Consider the following 19,117-nt stretch of genomic DNA (forward strand, 5'->3'; position numbering starts at 1 on the left):
AAGCCAAAATACTATTTTCCAAAGTAACCCAGGTTGGTTTCTTTTATTCCTTACCCACCCACTTTAGTGGACTTATGCTATTCATTTATAATAGAGTTAGGTTCATTTCTAAAGCTTGTTTTGCAATTTGCCCCTTCTCCCTCACATCCAAGTTGATTTTTAAAAAGTTTATAGACAGTAAAATCTGTTCTTTGTGTTAAGCAACTCTCAAACTTCTGACAAAAAATGGTTACATATTCATCCCATAGTCATGATACAAAAGAATTTCATCAGCCTTCAAAGTAGCTTTGCTATTTCCTTCTAATAAATCCCTCTCCACATTCCCTCTGTGTAAAAAACACTGCATTGCATCCTTTCCCTAGAATTCTGCCTTGTTCAGAGGTTTTATTAATGCAATCACACATATTTTTCCATGTAGTATTTTAGGTTTGGCTTTTTCCCCCACTCGGTACAGTGCATTTTAAGATTCATGAATGTGGTTTTAGGAATCAATAGTTTGTTCCTTTTTATTGCTGAGCAGTATTTTGTGGCATAGATGTATGAGAGTTATTTATCTATACATCAGATGGAAGAAATCAGGAATACTTGGAGTTTAGGGTGATTATGCATAAAGCTGCTGTGGATATTTACAAGAAGTTTTATATGAAAATAGATTTTTATTTGTTTTGAATCAAATTATTTGACTATATGGCAAATGTATGTTTAACTTTATAAGAAACTACCAAAATGGCAAAGTAACAGTCCTATTGTATATTCTCACCAGCAGCATATGAGACTTCCAGGTGCTTTCTGTTTTTGTTAGTATTTCATGTTGTTAGGTAACGAAAACTAGCCATTCTTGCAGGTGTGTAATTGTATCTAACTGTGGTTTTAATTTACATTTCCCTAGCAATTAATAATACTTAGCTGCCATTTGTTATGGCTTGTGACTAGATGTTTCTCCAAAGCCTCATACAGTTGGAGGTGGGGCTTCACAGAGGTTCCTGGATCTAGGGTATGTGATGCAGAGATTAAAAGAGTGTGACTAAATTAGTCCACTGATTGGTTGGGCATAGTTCTGGGAGTGGACAATGGGAAGGCCCACCCTGAGTGTGAGTGCTACCTGCCCTAAGAGCAAGTAGCATGGATGGAATGTAAGGGAAAGAAAGAGGGCCATGTTGTCTCTTGCTGCTTGCTCCTTTGCTGCCTTCTGCCTGGCATGAACTGTTTTTCCTGTGCCATGCCACCCTGCCTTGGAGCCAGCCGACTATGAACTGAAACTGCTACAAACTGTGAGCTATAGAAATTTTCCTTCTTTAACATTAGGTGTATTGGAGACAGTCCCAGCACCCAGAAGGAAGCTCCCCTGCCACCATTCTACACTCCTAGGGCAGAGAAAGTGAGCCATGCAGGCACCAGAAGCACTCCCTCCCACATGGAAATGAGAAGACACATAAATAAGCCTCAAAAACAGACTTCCAGATCACCTACAGCAACCCCAAAGGGAAACGAGATGGAACAATCTGATACTCAACCACCTGGATGCCCTGAACTGGCAACAAAAGAGGATCTGGGAAAAATGAAATCAGAAATAATTACTCAGATAACAGCAAAGATTGTGCCCATGGTGCAAGACATGATTAATAAATCTAGAGAGGGCATAGATAAAAAATAGAGGATCTGAGGAACATGATGGAATCCCAACATAGGAAACAAATGGAATCCATAAAACAGATGCAAATAGATTTCTAGGAGATTAAAAATTCCATCAAAAGTCTGCACAGCAGAATGAACCAATGTGAGGATAGGATTTCACATATAGAAGATAAGATTGCAATTAGTGAGGAGGAAAAGAAAAATTGCTTTAAAATTGTAAGAGAACACAAGAAATCAATCCAGCATCTGATAGATGATGCAAAGAAGAATAACATAAGACTGATTGGAGTCAATGAAGAAACAGGAGAGAGTGCAGATGACATAAAAAAACTGTTCACGGAAGTGATGGCAGAAAACTTCCCAAGCAGGGGAAAAGAACTTGACATACAGATAAGTGAGGCATATAGGACTCCAGCTAGGCTTGATCAAAAAAAAAATCTACACATAGGCATATAATAGTTAGGATTCCAGAAATCCAACAGAAGAACAAAATTCTACAAGCAGTGAGAGAAAAGAAACAAATCACATACAAAGGAAAGCCCATCAGAATCACAGCAGACTTCTCAATGCAAACCCTCAAGGCAAGAAGAGCTTGGAGTGATGTATTTCAAGCCCTAAAGGAAAATAGCCTCCAACCCAGATTGATGTACCCTGCAAAACTATCTTTCAAAATTGATGGAGAAATAAGATACTTTCATGATAAAGAGCACCTCAGGAACTTCATGAATATCAAACCAGCACTCCAAAAAATTTTAGACACTACCCTAGGAAAAGACAATGAGGATCACAACCCCAGGAAGCCCAACAGAATGAATCCATTGGGTGTGACAAATTAAATGCAAAGGGGGAGAATCCAGCAAAAAGAAAAAGTCATGACAAGGCTTTTAAAACTTTTAACTTCACCTCCCTAATGAGTGTATAATTCAATTTTGTTATTGTACTGATTAGTATTTTTCTGATTCTAGAATTGCACACCTTTCTTTGTGCTGTACTGGCTATTTATCATCTGCTTATGTCTACTTTTTAATTGGGTTGTCTATTAATGAGCTGTAAGAGTTCTTTATATATTCTGGTCATAGGTTATATGCATTGTAAATATGGTCTGTTTAAGGACTACTTTTCATTTTAATGATGTCATTTAAAGTTCTAAATTTTGGTGGAATCTCATTTATCAGCGTTTTTCTTTTATACATCATGTGTTTTGTACTCTAGGTAGTTCTTGCCTACCCTAAATTCATAAACATTTTCCCTTATAATTTCTTCTTAAAGTTTTATACTTTTAGTCTTTCATATTTAGGTTCATAGATCCCTTCAAATTATTTTTATGTATGGAAATGAAGGGTTGAGGTTCATTTTTTATATATGTATACCAGGTGTTCTAGTGTCATTTGCTGAAACTACTATCTTTTCCTTGGGTCTTGAATTGAGTTCATATTCTATAAAATGTTAATGTTGAATAATCTTTCAAAATTCAGTGGACCATATATGTGTGGTTCTATTTCTAGATTCTCTGTTTTATTCCAATGATCTATACGTCTTTCCTTACACCAACATTGCCTTGATTACTGTAGCTTTAGAGGAAGTCTTAAAATTAGGTACTAAATGTCTTCCAACACTGTTTTTTTGTTTGTTTGTTTGCTTTTTGTTTTTCTTTTTACTTTTCTAGTTCCTTTGTACTCCTACATAACTTTTAAATTTCAATATCCAGTTCTTCATTTATAGCAAGTATACATAGACCTGAATTTTTATATATACCTTGTGTTTTCTAATCCTGCTAAATTCAAATACAAGTTCTAGGGGCTCCTAGAGATTTCTTAGTATTTTCTCTGTAGATGATCATTTCATCTACATATAAAGATTTTGCTTTTACCTTGTCAATCCTATCCTAATTGTGTCATTTTATTGCCAGAGTATTTTGGTTTGGGCCTAGGTTTCAAAGATTAATGGGCAGATAAAGAGTAAGCATATCTGCCCTTGTTCCCCACCTTAAGGAGAAAGCATTGTATCTTCTCCATTCATATAAGGCATTTTTGCTGAAAGTATGGAGTACACGTCTTTAATCTGTTGAGAAGATTCTGTTCCACTTCTAGTCTCCTGATAGCTTTTACCATGAACAGCTGTAGAATTTAGTCCAATACTAGTGACAGGATCATATGGCTGTTTCCTTTCCTCTGTTTAAATGATGACTTTTGGGGGTGGATCTTCCAATGCTGAACCAACACTGCCATCCCTATAACAAAACCACTTTCTACATCCTGCCAGATCTGACTTCTAATAGTTTGTTTTGTTAAACAAATTTCTATCTATGTTCATGCTTTTTTCTTCTATTATCTTTATCCAGTTTTAGGATTAGCACAATGTTGAGTTCCTAAAATGAAGGAGAAGTGTTCTTTTTTTTTTGCTTTAAATGTTTGATATAATTTATCAGTTAAAATGTTTATGAGCCTGCTGTTGTCATATAGGTAGGTTTTCAAGCTAGGAATATACTTTCTTTAATAGGCGCTATCCAAATTTTATATTTCCTCCAGAGTCAGTTTCATTAATTTGTCTTCCAAGGTACTTCTTAGAAGTTGACAAATTTATTTCAAAACAGATTTTTGAAATATGCTTTCTATATCCTTTTAAATTCTGTAAAATCTGTGGTAATGTCCTCTAAATCTTGATACTGCAATTTAAAAAATGTATAATTGATATTGTGTAATAGGAAGTAAAGGTCTAAAGGAGTAGGGGAAGTGGGAGGGGTAGGGGAAAGGAAAGAAGGGAAAAGAAAAAATATGAGAAAAGAAAAAAAATGGAAACAAAGTCTTTGCAAATAGGGAAGGGTGGAGGGGGTGAAGGGAGGGCAGAGAAAGGGGAAAAAAATAAGAACCAAGATACTCATGTAAAGGTACAAGATCCCAATGATGAATGTAACTGTATTTTATACCAAAAATGTACCAATAAAGTTAATGGGGGAAAAATAACATTAGGTGTATTAGAAAAGTAACTAAGACCCCATCCCTTTAACCACTTTTATGAAGTGTTTTGTATATGTTTTTGTGCCCACTTTTAACTGAGTTATTTTCTTGTTGTGTTTTGAGAGTTCTTTAAAAATGAGGTATGATCAAAGATACCATGAATTAATTTTAAATTTAGAAAGTATTGCATTAAAAGAAAATTGCCATTAATTCCTCTTAAAATAGTCTCCCTCTTTTTGAACCCATTTATTCCACTATTCTTCCTGAAGCAGTTCTGGAAGTCCTCTTTCCTGAGTGTCTTTATGGGTTGTGATTTAAAAAAAATGCTGCCGCCAACCGTCATCCAAAGGAAAGGCAGCTCCTAAAAACATGATCCTGTGCCCTCATCCACCTTATTCACTGAATCTGGCACTATGCAACTTCTGGCTCTTTCCCAAGTCAAATGATCATGAAAGTTAAATTTTTGAATTGATTCAGGACATCCAGGAAGCTGGACAGTGCAACTAAAGACACTCATGAAAGAGGACTTCTAGAGCTGCTACAGAAAGTGTCAAGAAGGATGGAACAAGTGTGTTTAAGGCAAAGAAACACAGTATGAGGGGAATTAACAGCAGTGTGTCTTCACTGCAATAAGTTTTTAAAATTTAAACATTCACTGTGTTTTGTGATCACATCTTGTAGCCTGGAAACACATCCTTTGTCAGAAAGATAACTTTCAAATATTTCTCTCATTTGTGGTACTACATATTTCCTTAACTGCATTTTTTCTTTCTTTTTCTGTGAAAAGCCTTTTGTTTTTTCCTTTTTAGATTTGGTCGCTGTTGGAAGGAGGCTCCTGAGTGGCTGAAAGTCTGCTTAGTGGCTGGATTAGAGGCACAGGCTACAGCTCTGATGCCTTGCAGGCTACAGCTCAGAGCCTCCTCATTCTCCTGAGGGGGGAACTTTCCAAGAGATGCTGCCCAGCTTGGCAGGGTTAGGCAGGAATTGCCCATCTTCCCACCCTCACATGAGTGTCACCTTCCCATCCAAGAAGTGCTGCCATAGATGTCACAGAGATTGGGTCTGTCTCATAGAACCCAAGGCATGAGGATCCACCAGGACTTGGCTCTGTTTCTTCCCCAGGGCCTGGGCAGCTTCCCTGGTATCTAGGATTTGAGCCTCTCCTTCTAATTCTAGTTGTCTCGATATTTTCAGCACATCTGTAGTTATTTTTTTCACAGAAAACTTAAACCCCGTAAAGACATTTATGAAGGCTAGAATTAAACTTCTTCCAAACTCCCATTAATGTTGATATTTTTGACATCTCATGAATCACAAATATTCTTCATTGTATATCCTTTGCACAAAGCTTTCAATTTACTTTGTCCAGATCCAAGAGATGAATCCTTAGGGCAGCTATATCCTTAAAAAAATATAGTTCTTAAATACACTGTAAAAAGACCTGAAAGTCAAAATTACTCCTTGATCCATGCGCTACAGAAAAGATGCTGCTTTAGCAGGCAAGAATCAATCACTATCTCATTGTATATCTCCCTCAGAGCTGTTAGGTGACTCAGTGAATTGCCAGTGAGCAAAGATATTTTGAAAAGAAACTATCATTTTTTGAGCAGTTGGTTACAACAGTGGGCTTAAAATACTCAGTGAACCATACTGTAAACCAGTGATCTGTCATTCATTGTCCCACTTTGGAGTACAGGAAGAGGAAATTGAGTGAAATTCTCAGGGACCTAGGATTTTGTAATGGTAAACCAGTGCTGGCTTTACCTGAAAGTCACTAGGTGCATTGGGTTATAATAGGAGAGTCAACTTGTTCTTGGAGCTGAGAAACCAGGCAATGACTTCTCCTCTCTCGCGGTGAAAATCCTGGGTACATCTTCTTCCAAAGTCATCTACACTGAAATCTACTGCTAAGCATGGCCATCTTCATCACTGACCTGAGCTGGACTTTCTGGGTAGCTTTATGCTTGTCCATCAGCATTTGGTGCTCTGCTCTGCACTCTTATGCCTTAGAGACAGCTTCTTTCTTTGAATGTCATGACCAGCCTCTGCAGGCTTCAAGATTTTCTTCTAGGTTCATAGCCCCACTCAGCCTTCATGGAAATGATGGAAGTTGGAAACTTAGTCTGGATTAGGTCTTTCTTAAAGGAAGGTTGTGGCTGCTTTGATCTTCTATGAAGACCACTGAAGCCTTTTCCATGTCGATAATAAGGATGCTTTGTTCTCTTATCATCCATGGTCTCATGTGCGTTCTTTTACGTGCTTTTCCTTTGCATTCAGAACTTGGTGCTTTGTTTGGTGCAAATGTCATTACTTTCAGCTGGCCTCAGCTTAGTCACATTTAGCTTTTAATTCAAAAGGAAAAGGTGACTTTTCTTTCCACGTGGGCACTTTGTAGGCTTAGAAATTGGCCCAACTTCAATATTCAGGGAATAGGGGGACCTAAGGAGGCAGAGGTAAGAGCAATAGTTGGACCATCTATTGATTACATTTGCCATGTTACCTGGGCCATAGCTCATGGTGTCCCCCCAAATTGCAATGCCAACTTCAAAGATCATGGATTGCTGATCACTGTAACATATACAGTAATAATGAGAGTGTTTGCAAATTTGTGAGAATGGTTAAAATGAGACAGAGAGACACAGTTGTTGGAAAAATGGTGCCGATGGACTTGTTTGATTAAGAGTTGCCACAAACCTTCAATTTGCAAAAAACTTAGTGTCTGCAAAAAGCAATAAAGCAAAGTTCAATAAAACTAAGAATAGCTGCAGTGAGTCACATTACATTGATGAGCTTTAAATGTTGACCAGTCTTCTATTCTTACAATAAAAACCACGTAGTTATGCCATTTAACTGTTTTATATGTTGCTGGACTTTATTTGCTAATATTTCTGGAGGGTTTTTATGTCTGTGTCCATGAAAGATATTGGCCTGTAGTTTTGAATCTCTTATGATACTTTTGTTTGGTTTTGATATTAGGGCAGTAATAGTCTCATAAAATGGGGAGTGTTTCTTTCCTTTCTATTTTTCAATAGTGATTGTTTAGAATTGGTATTGTTTCTTTATTAAATTCTGATGAATTAACCAGTGGAATGATACATTCTTGGAGTTCTCTTTGGGTAAAAGTTTCTTTAACTACAAGTTCAATTTCTATAGTGAGGGCAGGCAGTCAGGCTATTTATTTCTTCTTGAATAAATTTTGGTAGGAATCAGTTGACATATTTCATTTAATTGTTGAATTTATGGCCATAAAATTATTTACAGTATTTCTGTATTATTTTTTAAATGTCTGAGGGGTCAAGGGAAATATCTGTTTATATTACTTATGTTAGTAAATCATAATTTCTTCATTATCTGCATTTAACAATTTTTGTTACATTGTAGTTTAATTTTTTTCTCCTTGGCTTAAAGTATTTCAAAATTTCTCCCAAACCTTCCCTTTGAATCACGAGTTATTTAGAAGTGTGTTCTTTAATTTCCAAATACATAAAGGGTTTTAAAAAGATTTAAATATTTCTGTGGTTGTTGTCTAGTTTAATTCCTTTATGACTTAAGAACATGCTTTGCATGGCTCTTATTCTTCGCATTTGTAGTCTGCCTTGCTGAATTGTATGGGAACAATTGAAAAAGAGAGTATCTTTTACTCTTGTGGGCATGTAGCTTTACACCGCTTCAGATGGAAGAGTCTTCCAGCGTCCATACTGCTCAGTGCTTGGAGAAGTTTGGAGATAAAGAGGTTCAGGCCTTTGTAGCTCAGGCTATGGTTGGTGCAAGTAGAAATGTTGCTAGTTAAGGATGCTACGTGCGCTCCACCAAACAGCCTTCTCACGGTGCTCAGTGCGTCGCTGTCAAGTTTGTCCCCTTCTTCCATCCCTGATGGGAGAGGATCCCATTGCTGAGAGCCCCGAGCACAGCGCACAGCAATGGGAGCCCAAGTGAACCCCAAGGAAGCGCCAGAGACTGATTCTTCCGTCAAGGAGTTAGAAGACCTGGCAAAGCTATCTCTCCTCCCAACATGAGCAGCACCTCTGGACCGCAGACAGCATTTCAGAGCAAGGCATTGGGAAGCTGCAAGCACAGAAATGCATCTGTTTCCCTTGTTATAGAAAGAAAAACAGGACCAGACTCCAGACGCCGTGGGAAAACAGTTTTGCTCTCGTCTACTTACTGTTACTGCCTTTCTGGAGAAAGACATGTACGGACATGTCATATGGCGAGGACAAACCAGTACATAGTGCAGTGGTCTCAAGTATTTGCTGACAAAAATCAAAATGAGCCTACACCAACATGACAGAGAAATACTCACTTGATTGTTTATTCATTTTTACTCACATTTCATCAAATTAGAAAATAACGAGAATCACATTTATCTTCATATTCTGCCTCCTTGGGCCATTTTGTTTTCCATGATAAATTATATTAGCTTGGTCAATAAACGATTCATCTAATGCCTTCTTAGAAGATTTAATATTTTCAACCCACACCACTTCTTGGGATTAATTTTCCATTTGCTGTTTGAAGCGGCATTTCCTGAAATATCACTGGTCTGAATGGTTTTTTGCCTGGATTAACCAGAAGATTTTGGCATTTAGGAGAAGTCAGAAGTTGCCCAAACTGTACAAAAACAATATCAACTTTTAAAAATGGAAAGTATTTTTTCCTTATGAGACACTTCCAGGGATCAAGGGATCTTTGACTTCTGCCACTAGAGCTGCTCAGGTGAGGGGAGACACTGGATCGACCACATTAGACCTTTTCTGATCAAGGCTTTCCTGCTGGCAGGGCTGCTGGCAGCACACTGGCCACGTCTGGGTTGAAGCTGTATTAGTCAGGTCTGACAGGAAGGCACACACTGTGTCCCTGGCCTCCGGGTGATGTATGGGCAGCTGCTGGCCAATCTGCTTCCCCTAATAATTCCCAGCACTTACTTTCTGCTCAGCATCAAATCTACCATGTGGTGCCTGTTACCCAGGTGACGGATCTTCCTGGCCCCTAGATCAGCAGGGCTGAAAGCCCAGCCAGGGGAACGCATGCCGTACTAGTGACAGAGCCACCAGGCCAGCACACCGCGTGGTGTCCCCTTGCTGAGCCACAGGGCTTTGGGCAAACTCCTCGTAAAACCTAGCAACAGGGAGCATGGGGAGTAAGTGTGCTGCGAGACCCTCAGCATCATTCTCTTCCTTTTCAACTCTGCTCGGCATTTCGAGCCCCTGACTCTCCTGGCATGGATTCAGAAGAGATGAAGCCAGTGAGTCTTTCACCAACGGGGTAAATAAATGAGCGCCCAAGTTAGGAAAAGGACAAGCCCTTGGGTTTTCTGGCTTGGCTGCTGGGCAGGCACATTAAATTGAAAGAGGACAAATGGAGCTGAAAATAGAGGAGATCAGCCTGGCCAGCAGGGCTTCCTTTTAGCGCCCGGAAAATTTAGTGAAAGGTTGCACGGAGGGGAGAGTCTTCCCAGATAGACCACATCGCCCGTCCTGTGCACTGCTCTTCTCAATGTGCCTCCCCTGTTTACGTATCTGTGGGGAGCACTGAACCTCAGAGTTCCTGTTTGCTCTGTTTCTTGGGGTGAAGTTCCTCTGTGGTCAGAAGGCCCACTAGGCACACACCAAGGATCTGTTTACCCCGCTTCCAGGAAAAATATTGACAAGGCAGTAAAAATACTTTCCTTGATTACTCAGCCTTGTATCTTAGACCTATTACAAGAACTTTTCTCTTTTAGTCATTTATTTTTAGCTTCTCTATTTTTCCACCTTTTAGGGGGTTTGGGGCTCACCTCTTAAAACACAGTCTATTTCTACGGACCGCGAAGCTCGAGGAACAGCAAAGCCTTTGAAGTGGTGTCGCTCTTTGCCTCTGCCAGCTCTCCAGGCTGCTTGGGGACTGTGACTCTCAGCTGCTGCAGGTAAACAGCGGAAAGGCCTTAGGTGCCCAGCCGCAGGGAAGCCACCCTGCCAATGAGCCACTCCTTATTTCCGAATGTTTATGGAAAGGTCAGAAATAGTTACAGACCCCAGGCCGGAAGCCGAGTCTTCCTTCAGCGCAGGCACAGGGACCTCACCTGCGTCTGTCACGATGTTCCAGAGACCAGACACCCCACGTGGGGATTCTCAGACCTGCCTACTACTCCTCCCCATTACCTCTTCCCCAGCCCTGGCCCCTTTATAGTCACCGCACTAACTGATTTACTTGATCATTATTCACCATCTTCAGATTATGAGTATGAGAGCCAGGGGGTTCGCAGGATCTGAAGAAGGGCTGAATCCCCAACATGCAGAAGAGGGTCAGGCACAGAGGAAGTGCTCAAAGCCCTTATTGCTGGATGCATAAGTGCAAGTGCTGTCTCCTGAATGATTTAGTTATTAGTTCATAGAGATCGTATTTGGCCCAGATTCCCCATTGACAAGGGCTCCTTTACTTTTTCCTAATCCACAAGGTCAGCAGGTCAGGTAGGATCGTCACAGTTGAACAAAGTGAGTGTATCACTCAAAGCTGCATCCAGCTGAGTGTGGTGGCACAGGCCTGTAAGCCCTGCACTGTGTAGGGTGAGGCAGGAGGACTTCAAGTTCAAGCCCATCTGAGCACCTTAGTGATGTGGTGAGACTCTGTCTTCTATAGACAAAAAGGGCTGTGTTTGTAGCTCAGTGCAGAGCCTCTCAGTTCAATTCAAGTACTGCAAGAATAGACAGGCAAACCGCCCCCATGTCTCTCGTGAAAATATCCAGATTGCTTCCAGGCTGATGGGCTGGAGCCTGGCTGAGTACTCAAGGATTCAGGGCTGCGATTTTTTGTAACACTCCTTCCTAGGCCCCGGTGGAGCTTCTGCTCTGTCTCCCTGTTTCTATTTTATGTGCCACTGAGTTTGCTCACTGTATGAATAGACAGGCGGCTGAGACAAGGAGCAGTCAGGTCACCTGGGAGCGGCCCACAGCTGCTACACCTGGAGCTTGGGTGACTGATGTCTAGGGAGAGAGAGGGCTGGTCAGGTCCGGAGGAAAAGTGCTGGTACTCAGCACTGGAAAAGCTTGCACAAGAGAAGCTGGTGCTGGGGAGCTGCTGGACACGTGGGCAGTGAGGACTCCTCACCTGAAGCTTCTGTTTCCCAGACCACAGAATAGCACCTGTGGAAGAGGTCCGAGGGGTCGGAGGATGTCTTCCAGGCATGAGCAGCGGAAGAGGAAAGCGAGGCTTTCCACCAGGAGAAAGTGAGTGGAGCACCGGAGTAGCCGAAGTGACCCATGCATGGAAGGAGGTGCACGCCGCCGGGTGTGGGGAGCGTTGGGGTCAGAGCTTGGCCTCCCTCTGCTTGCTTCCCTGCAGCCTGATCTTTTGAGATCATTTACTTCTTGCCTGAGTGTCAGAACAGGAGCATTTCTTGGAGACAAAAATGTCTCTGGGAGAGGCTGGTGCTCATCTCTAGCATCCTGTTGTGGATGGTTTGATCCTTTGAGGGATGGGGCCCATGCATCGGCAAGGCTGGGGCTGGAAAGAGCACCTGGGAGAAAGGTGCGTTTGCTTCAAAGGAGTGAAACCAGTGGAAGAAATCTGGCAGAAACAGCCGGGGTGACTTGGGACACTCAGCAGGCCAAGTGGGGCACTGCACACCGGCAGCTGGAGGTCATCTTACCCTGGCTTCACTCCCCTTCTGTGGGGCTTCCTGCCTCTTCCCAGCTGCATCTTCCTGAGGACCAAGCCCATGGAGTTCTGAATTCCAGCCTGTGACAGCAGGACAGCAGGTGCAACCCCATGAAGCTTAACCAGAAGGGAGGGTGCAGGGTGCTTCGGTGTATCAGGGAGTCAGCAGGTGCAAGCACTTATTTTTATGGAATGAATTGGGTAAGGACCACAGCAGAATGAATAGTGGAATAAAGCAGACTCTATCCATATTTCAAAGGATGTTGCCTTAATGTACATGAATGCCCATTTGTCTCTATTTATTTACTCTATTTCTTAGTCTTCTCTCAGAAGACAGAAGACTCTGATCTAGCTAACAGGAATGTAAGGAACCTCTCTTAGAGCCAGAGAAACCCAGTTGGTCTTCAAAGTATTCTTTTGTTTCTTTAAACTCCAGGTAGCTGGGAACTCTGTTTCACATGATTTGGTGATGCTATGGTTGGCTTTGTTGAGCCCGCAGCTGCAGACACTGGGTTAGGGTAGATTCTGTTTGGTGTCTCCTGTTTACTGGGCTGGGCACATAGGTGATTCCTAATGCTCATTATTTCAGTGAATGCACCCATGAACACATACATCCCTCACTTGGAAGCCTCTTTTCTGGCTGACTCCCCTTGAGCTGAGCTATTTATAATGGATGGGAGAAATGTAAAATAGCATATGATTAGTTGTTGCTAAAGACCTCTACCAACAATGCTTCCATCCATCAGAATGGGCAGCATCCTTCCCATCAGGAGACAGAGTCTGACTTCATGACTGTGGGATGGGAAGTGATTCTCAGAGGCTTCTGAGGACAGATCCTGGGAGGCTGGGCAACTGCTGTTTTCTTCTTCTTGATATCTAGATGCCCCTGTAAGAAGCCTGCAGTGGTCTCCTCCACGTGGAACAAGATAAGCCCAGCCAGCTCCTGCTGCTGCTGCCACTCCTGAATTCACAACTTTGGGTGTTCCAGCCATGTGGAGTTCCCGGCTGCACGTGGTCTCACAGATGACCTCAGCTGACACTGTGGAAAAAGGGCCCACTGGAGTCCAGCCAACCCACAGAGCCAGGAGAAACAACAAAGCATTGCTGCCTTAACCCCCAGGTTCTAAGACAGTTCACAAAGCAGCAAAAAATAGCTGGAACACAGGAAGCTAGACTTAGCAAGCTAAGAAGCACTTACTTCCCTGCATAGGGAGGGGGCTTTGTGGTGGCCCATGGAGTGTGTGTACTTTGTCCCTGCAGGAGACTGCAGTATTGATTATGACCAAAGCAGGCTGTGAAGTGCAGGCTGTGAAGAGCTAACCCCACGACTGGCTTGTTTACAGAAGTGAGTCTGGCCTACGTGCTGAGGTTAGAGTAACCTGCATCCAAATTCTGTTCCCATAACTAAAACCTTCTTCACTAGAAGGAAAATGTTCTAATTACAACCATATATTTTGTCTATTCTGTTCCTAATTTGAGAATGATTTGTCTCATCTTTTACAGGGCTTGCTTACATTAATTTCCATAGAAACCGCATGACTGTGCATCCTCACACATAGTTTCACCCTTGAAAGTAGCTTGCCTTTACCCCAATTGATTACCAATAAAAATGAGTGGCTTGGACTTACCAAGGCCTTTGTCAGTTGCACTGGCATTGGTCATCCTGGCACCCCGATTTCTGTCTCTCTTAGTTCTGTCTTTTAGTTTTCTTCTCAAGCCTGAATAATACACTGAGCAGGAGACTGGAGCTGACTGCAGAGGTTTTCAGTACTGTTTCAGGGGTCCCCAGTAGTTCCTGTTGCAGTTCTGTCTCCCCTGCAGGTCTGAGGGCTTTAAGTGACACCAGAAGCTGGAATAACTTTAAAAGACTGATCACCTGGGATTGGCTGATCGAACCCCTACAGTGGGAGGAGCAAAGAGAAGACACATCCAAAGGAGGTGTAGGAGTAGTCTGACCCCTATTTAGCTGTATTATCATTCTGATTTAATGAAACAAAAGAGCTGGACTCTGTTAAACAGAATAGAAAACAATTATCTGTGTTTGCTTTCTGTGAAAAAGTGCTTTGATGAGTCCGGCTTCATTTGATGCTCACCTGAAATTTCTAAGATATACTTTTTAAAATAAATTCAACTTTGATGGAGATGTTATTCACATGAAGTACAAGGCTCACACTTTAAGTGCAGAGGTCCAAGACTTCCAACAAACATATGCATTCGCATAGCCTCACCTTAATTAAGATGTAGAACATTTTTATTTTCTTAGAAGGATCCCTCCGTCCCCTTTCATTCCATGCCCTCCACCACACAACTGGGACAATCTCTGACTGAGCTTCTCTCACTCTGAGACAATGTTGCCTGTCTAGAACTCATAACTTGGAATACTGCTCTATGACCTCTTTTGATTCCAATGTCTTTCATTCACATCATGAGTGTAAGCTCCATTCCTTGTTCTTCCAGTGAATTAGTTACTCAACATTTCATTTGATAACTTGTGATGTTTCTTTGTCTATCAATAAACTCCCTCTACCTTAATTTGAGTCAGGGTTCTGTCACTTGCAATCGAATGACCCCTGGATAACACCTAGTACTTAAATAGGCTTAACTGGAATTAATCATTTGTATAATGTCTCCACATCTTGTAAAAGCCTCTTAGTTTTCATAGAAATTCTAGTTAAACACACTGTATCTGTATTGTGCTAGGAAGAAAGACACACTGTATTTACGTTTTCAAACAATCTTTGTTTCCATTTGGCAAATACAGAGGTTGAAATATGAACAGTGTATTCCAAGAGAAAGCCCAGTTCTGTAAGGCCTATGGGTGATAAACATATTGTATAAATACTCTGTGCTCAAGATCAGCACATTCTATACATTTTTTTCCTGCTGAGAGCTACTCTTTTTTTTTTTTATTTTTATGGAAAATGACTTGGCCCACTCTAAGAAATGTGAGTAAAACTGCTGGGGGTAAAACCCCTAATTCTTCTATCAGATGCAAATAGTGAATGATATCTTGTGTATTTTAGGCAGAATACTCATGGGAAAGGCTGTGGGTAATTCACCTCCTGTAATAGAACACATGCCAACAGCAAAAATAAGTCCTTCTCAGATTCTGCCTCAAATAAAGGTAGCCTGGGGAGGGGTCCCTCTGGATGGTATCAGTAGCCTTAGGGAGCAAAAGAAATCTAGTATGGAGTTTCTGGTTAGTTTTCTTTTGTTACTCTCTTCTTCTTGATTTTGGTCTGTCCTTTGTTTAGCTCCTTGTTTCTTCTGTTGTTTTCCCCTTTCTCTTCTTTCTCAATTCCCCAGGGCTCCTTGAGCATAGAGTCAAGGCCTCAACTCACCTCCTGGTGCCTGTGTGACCAGTAGGGGTGACCCCGCACCCGTCCACCAGCAGAGGAGTAGTGAAGTTTCCAGCTTGGAGTCCCACAGCCAACAAGTCAGGATGCGGGTGGGGGGATAATTGAATTACAGATTTCTATTGTGTTCAAGATGTTTGCTCTTGCACACATGTAGCAATTCTTGATTGCTTAAGAGGTCCCTGGTGTGTTTTTGGCAAGTGGAGACCTTTACATGTGGCTGGCTCCCGTCCAGGTGACAGGCAGAGTTCTGGGATTGCTTAACTAACTCATCTGCCTGTGTTTTTGTCCAGTTCCTTAGAAAGAAAATTGAAAACAAAGATTAAGAAAGAAAAGAGGTGTGCTGACCTTGATGACCGAAATAATTCCTTGGAGATATATTTCAACATAAACTTCAACACTGGTGAGATAAGATACTCCTCAAGGGAGCATCACAGGAATCAAAAACCAACACAGGCCTTCTCCAAAAATCAGACCAAAAAAAGAAGAAGAAGGCTGAGTCTTGGAAATGTGTATCTGTGTTTATGGGAATGGATGTTTGAATTCATTACCAGCTTAGTAATGATCTTTAATCACATTCAAATCTGCCTAGGATGGAGAACTGAATGAAAAAAGGATCCGGCATACAGGGTGCTCTAGTTGAGTGATGTATTCATCCAATTAAAAGGGCACCCGTGAGATAAAAGGACAATTTTAGAAAACCTAGTGGAAAAAACTAAAAAACAAACTTTAAAAAAGAGTTTTCATATGCGAAATACTATGCTTAGTATTAATTATGCATGGCCAGGGCAAGGGTCTTCAGTTCCCAGTGGAAAGTGGGAAGAAGAGAAGAGAAAGGACTTTCAGGACCGGAGAAGTGTCCCACCTGGGCCTCTGGGGGACCCACACTGCTCACCCTTCCCCCGGCAGGAGCCATCCCTGCCCTTCATTGCCTCCAAGGGACAAGTGTGTCCCCTCCAGCATGCCAGAGAGCAGCAGGGGCGACGCTCGCTTCTCTTAAGGCATGCTCCTGCCTTTGCTCTCTGGAGACAGTGGTTCCTCATCCTGCCATCCAGCCTGTACCACACACGGCTACCCGCACACCACACTGTAAGCCAGAGCAGTACTGGAGCATGCAGCCCGCTGGACAGAGGCAGTCCTGATTCAGACGTGGTGACCCTCCCATCCAACACCTGTTCAGGGACAGTCTTGGGTCGAAGAGAATGTTCCAAATCTGCACCATCCATGGGAATTTTCAGAGGAAATGAACAATTTAAAGTTTTAAAGCCAAAGGAGGGATAGTAGTAAGGGATTCTTGAGTCACCTATCACTTCCAGGAAACCAGTGGGATTGGCAGTTTTCCTCTCCATAGCTGATTGGCACTGAAGAGGTGGGGTGTCGGAGGACGGCAGCAAGCACGAGACCTTCCAAGGTGGGTGGTGAGGAAGAGGCCAGGTAGCAGCTTTGGGTACCTGAAGATCAGGGTAAAGGAGAGGCCATTGTGGGATAGGAAAAGGGTTGATGGGGAAAAAATAAAAAGCGAAGGAAGCAGGAAAAGAGACCTATCCAGTCTGCTGGTGTCTCCCTTTTCTGTTCCCATGGCAGCGGCCGGACCCTGTTCTTTGTCTCCCATGGGTGACTTTGGTCACCGGTGATGCTGAGCGCTCTAAGGGCCAGCCTGGGCCTTCTGTCTTTCACTGTCACCTTTCTCAGCCCAGGAGCAACATGATCCCCATAAACAGTCTTTTTAAAAAATTAATTAAGTTTATTGGTGCATTTCAGATACACACGATGAACACAGTCATCCTAGGGAATTTGTACCTGAACGTGGTAGATCTTGATTCTTCTTTCCCCATTCCCCTCCTCTTCCTTTAACCCCCCTCCCCTTATTTACAGAAGCTTTGTTTCCATTTTTCCCTTCTTTTCTTGTTTTTTTCTTTTCCCCTCTCTTTCTCCCTCCCTCCTCCCCTGTTCCCCTCCCCATTTGGACATTTTCTTCCCATTTCACAATATCTATTATACATTTTGGGCTTTCTTTACACTTTCAGTTTCTCACACCAGAGAAACAATACCATATTTACACACATGTGTCTGATTTATTTCACTTAAGAGTATGGTCTCCGGGTGCATCCATTTAGCTAGAAATGTCTCAAGTTTATCCTTCTTTATGGCTGAGTAGTACTCCACTGTATAAGAAAAAATCACTTCTTTAATAAGCGCTTGGCCACAGACGGCTGGGAGACCAAGCTCCACATCAGAGTGAGGCCTTCTAAAGAAAGCACTGTTTTTCCTTTATTGTTCTCTAAGGGAGATTTTCTCCAATTGCAACGAACATTCAGAGAATTTTAAAAGTGAGACAAAAAAGTGGGACAAACTCTGTTCTCCAGCCCTTGGAGGACTGACCAGATCTGGCTGCCAGGTCATTAGGTGTAGTGATTTCTCAGAGCTCTCTCATTGCGTCACTTGGTTGGGGACTCTGCTGGCTTCTAGATCCCTGACTACTGATAGCATCGTAAACTCAGGACAGAACCAGGCACCATGGGATGGAGAAGGAGACTAACAGAGGGGAGGCCTTTGCAATGGGGCGTGTGGGGTCATGGCTCTTTCCACACTTGATGTCTATTGGGCCTGACCAACTGTTGGTCTGAACCAAGGGGGAAAAGCCAAGCTTCCAAAACATCACCTTCCTACGGTGGGGAAGGGTAAGTTTGATACTCCGAAACATATGAAGGCCCAGAGGTGGACAGATAAAGAACATCGGAGGCCTCCAGTGGGCCTAGCAGCTACACGAGGCCTTCCTGTCAGCCACCGCAAGGCTTGTGCAGCAGCCCGTTTTCCCCATGGTGGGGCTGTCAGAGTTGAGGGCACCATGTAAAGGTTTATGGAAGCCACAGAGAAAAATGGTGTTGGAATTTTTTCTTTCTCTCCTGCCTCCCCTTTGTGTTTAGCTTAGCCAGCTCTGAAGTTGGCTTTGGAAAAGGCCTTGGTTATCAGATGTAATAGTAGAACACGATTTTGCTGCTCGGCCTCAGGTTGGGGAATGTACAGGGCTTCAATGTTCCTTAATAAATGACCTCTTAATGTAGCGATTAACTCCCCTCTGCGAAGGTTCAGTGTTTCCTTGGTCCTCGGCCAGAGCTAACAGCTATGGCTTAGCATTCTTTTTAATGGGCTACATTTACTGCTGAGAGCAGGGAAACATAAAATATTAACACTTAAGCATCTTTTACACTTCTTTGAAAGTTAGATTACGTAGAAAATATAACTGACTTTTCATTCTTGAACCTGATATTTGCTTAGAATTCCACTGGACCCATGAAAATGTTTCTGTAAGTGGTTTCTGTTGATTTATTAACTCCCATGGAAGCCTAATGGAAGTCCCTAGCCACCAAATATTTCATATGTTTTATGCATGCTTACAAAAGTCTTGTTTACCAATTCTACATTTTAAAGAAGATAAATGATCTGGGGCACAGCATGGAGTTGGCCTCATTCTTCTCCTTCTTCAGGAAAGGACAGATAGGAACAGGTAGAGCTGAACTGATGTCTCCATTA

The sequence above is a fragment of the Heterocephalus glaber genome, unplaced genomic scaffold (assembly GCF_053883595.1).
Source record: "Heterocephalus glaber isolate CG9 unplaced genomic scaffold, H.glaber_assembly_v1.0 deba00001067, whole genome shotgun sequence".
Classification (NCBI taxonomy): domain Eukaryota; kingdom Metazoa; phylum Chordata; class Mammalia; order Rodentia; family Bathyergidae; genus Heterocephalus; species Heterocephalus glaber.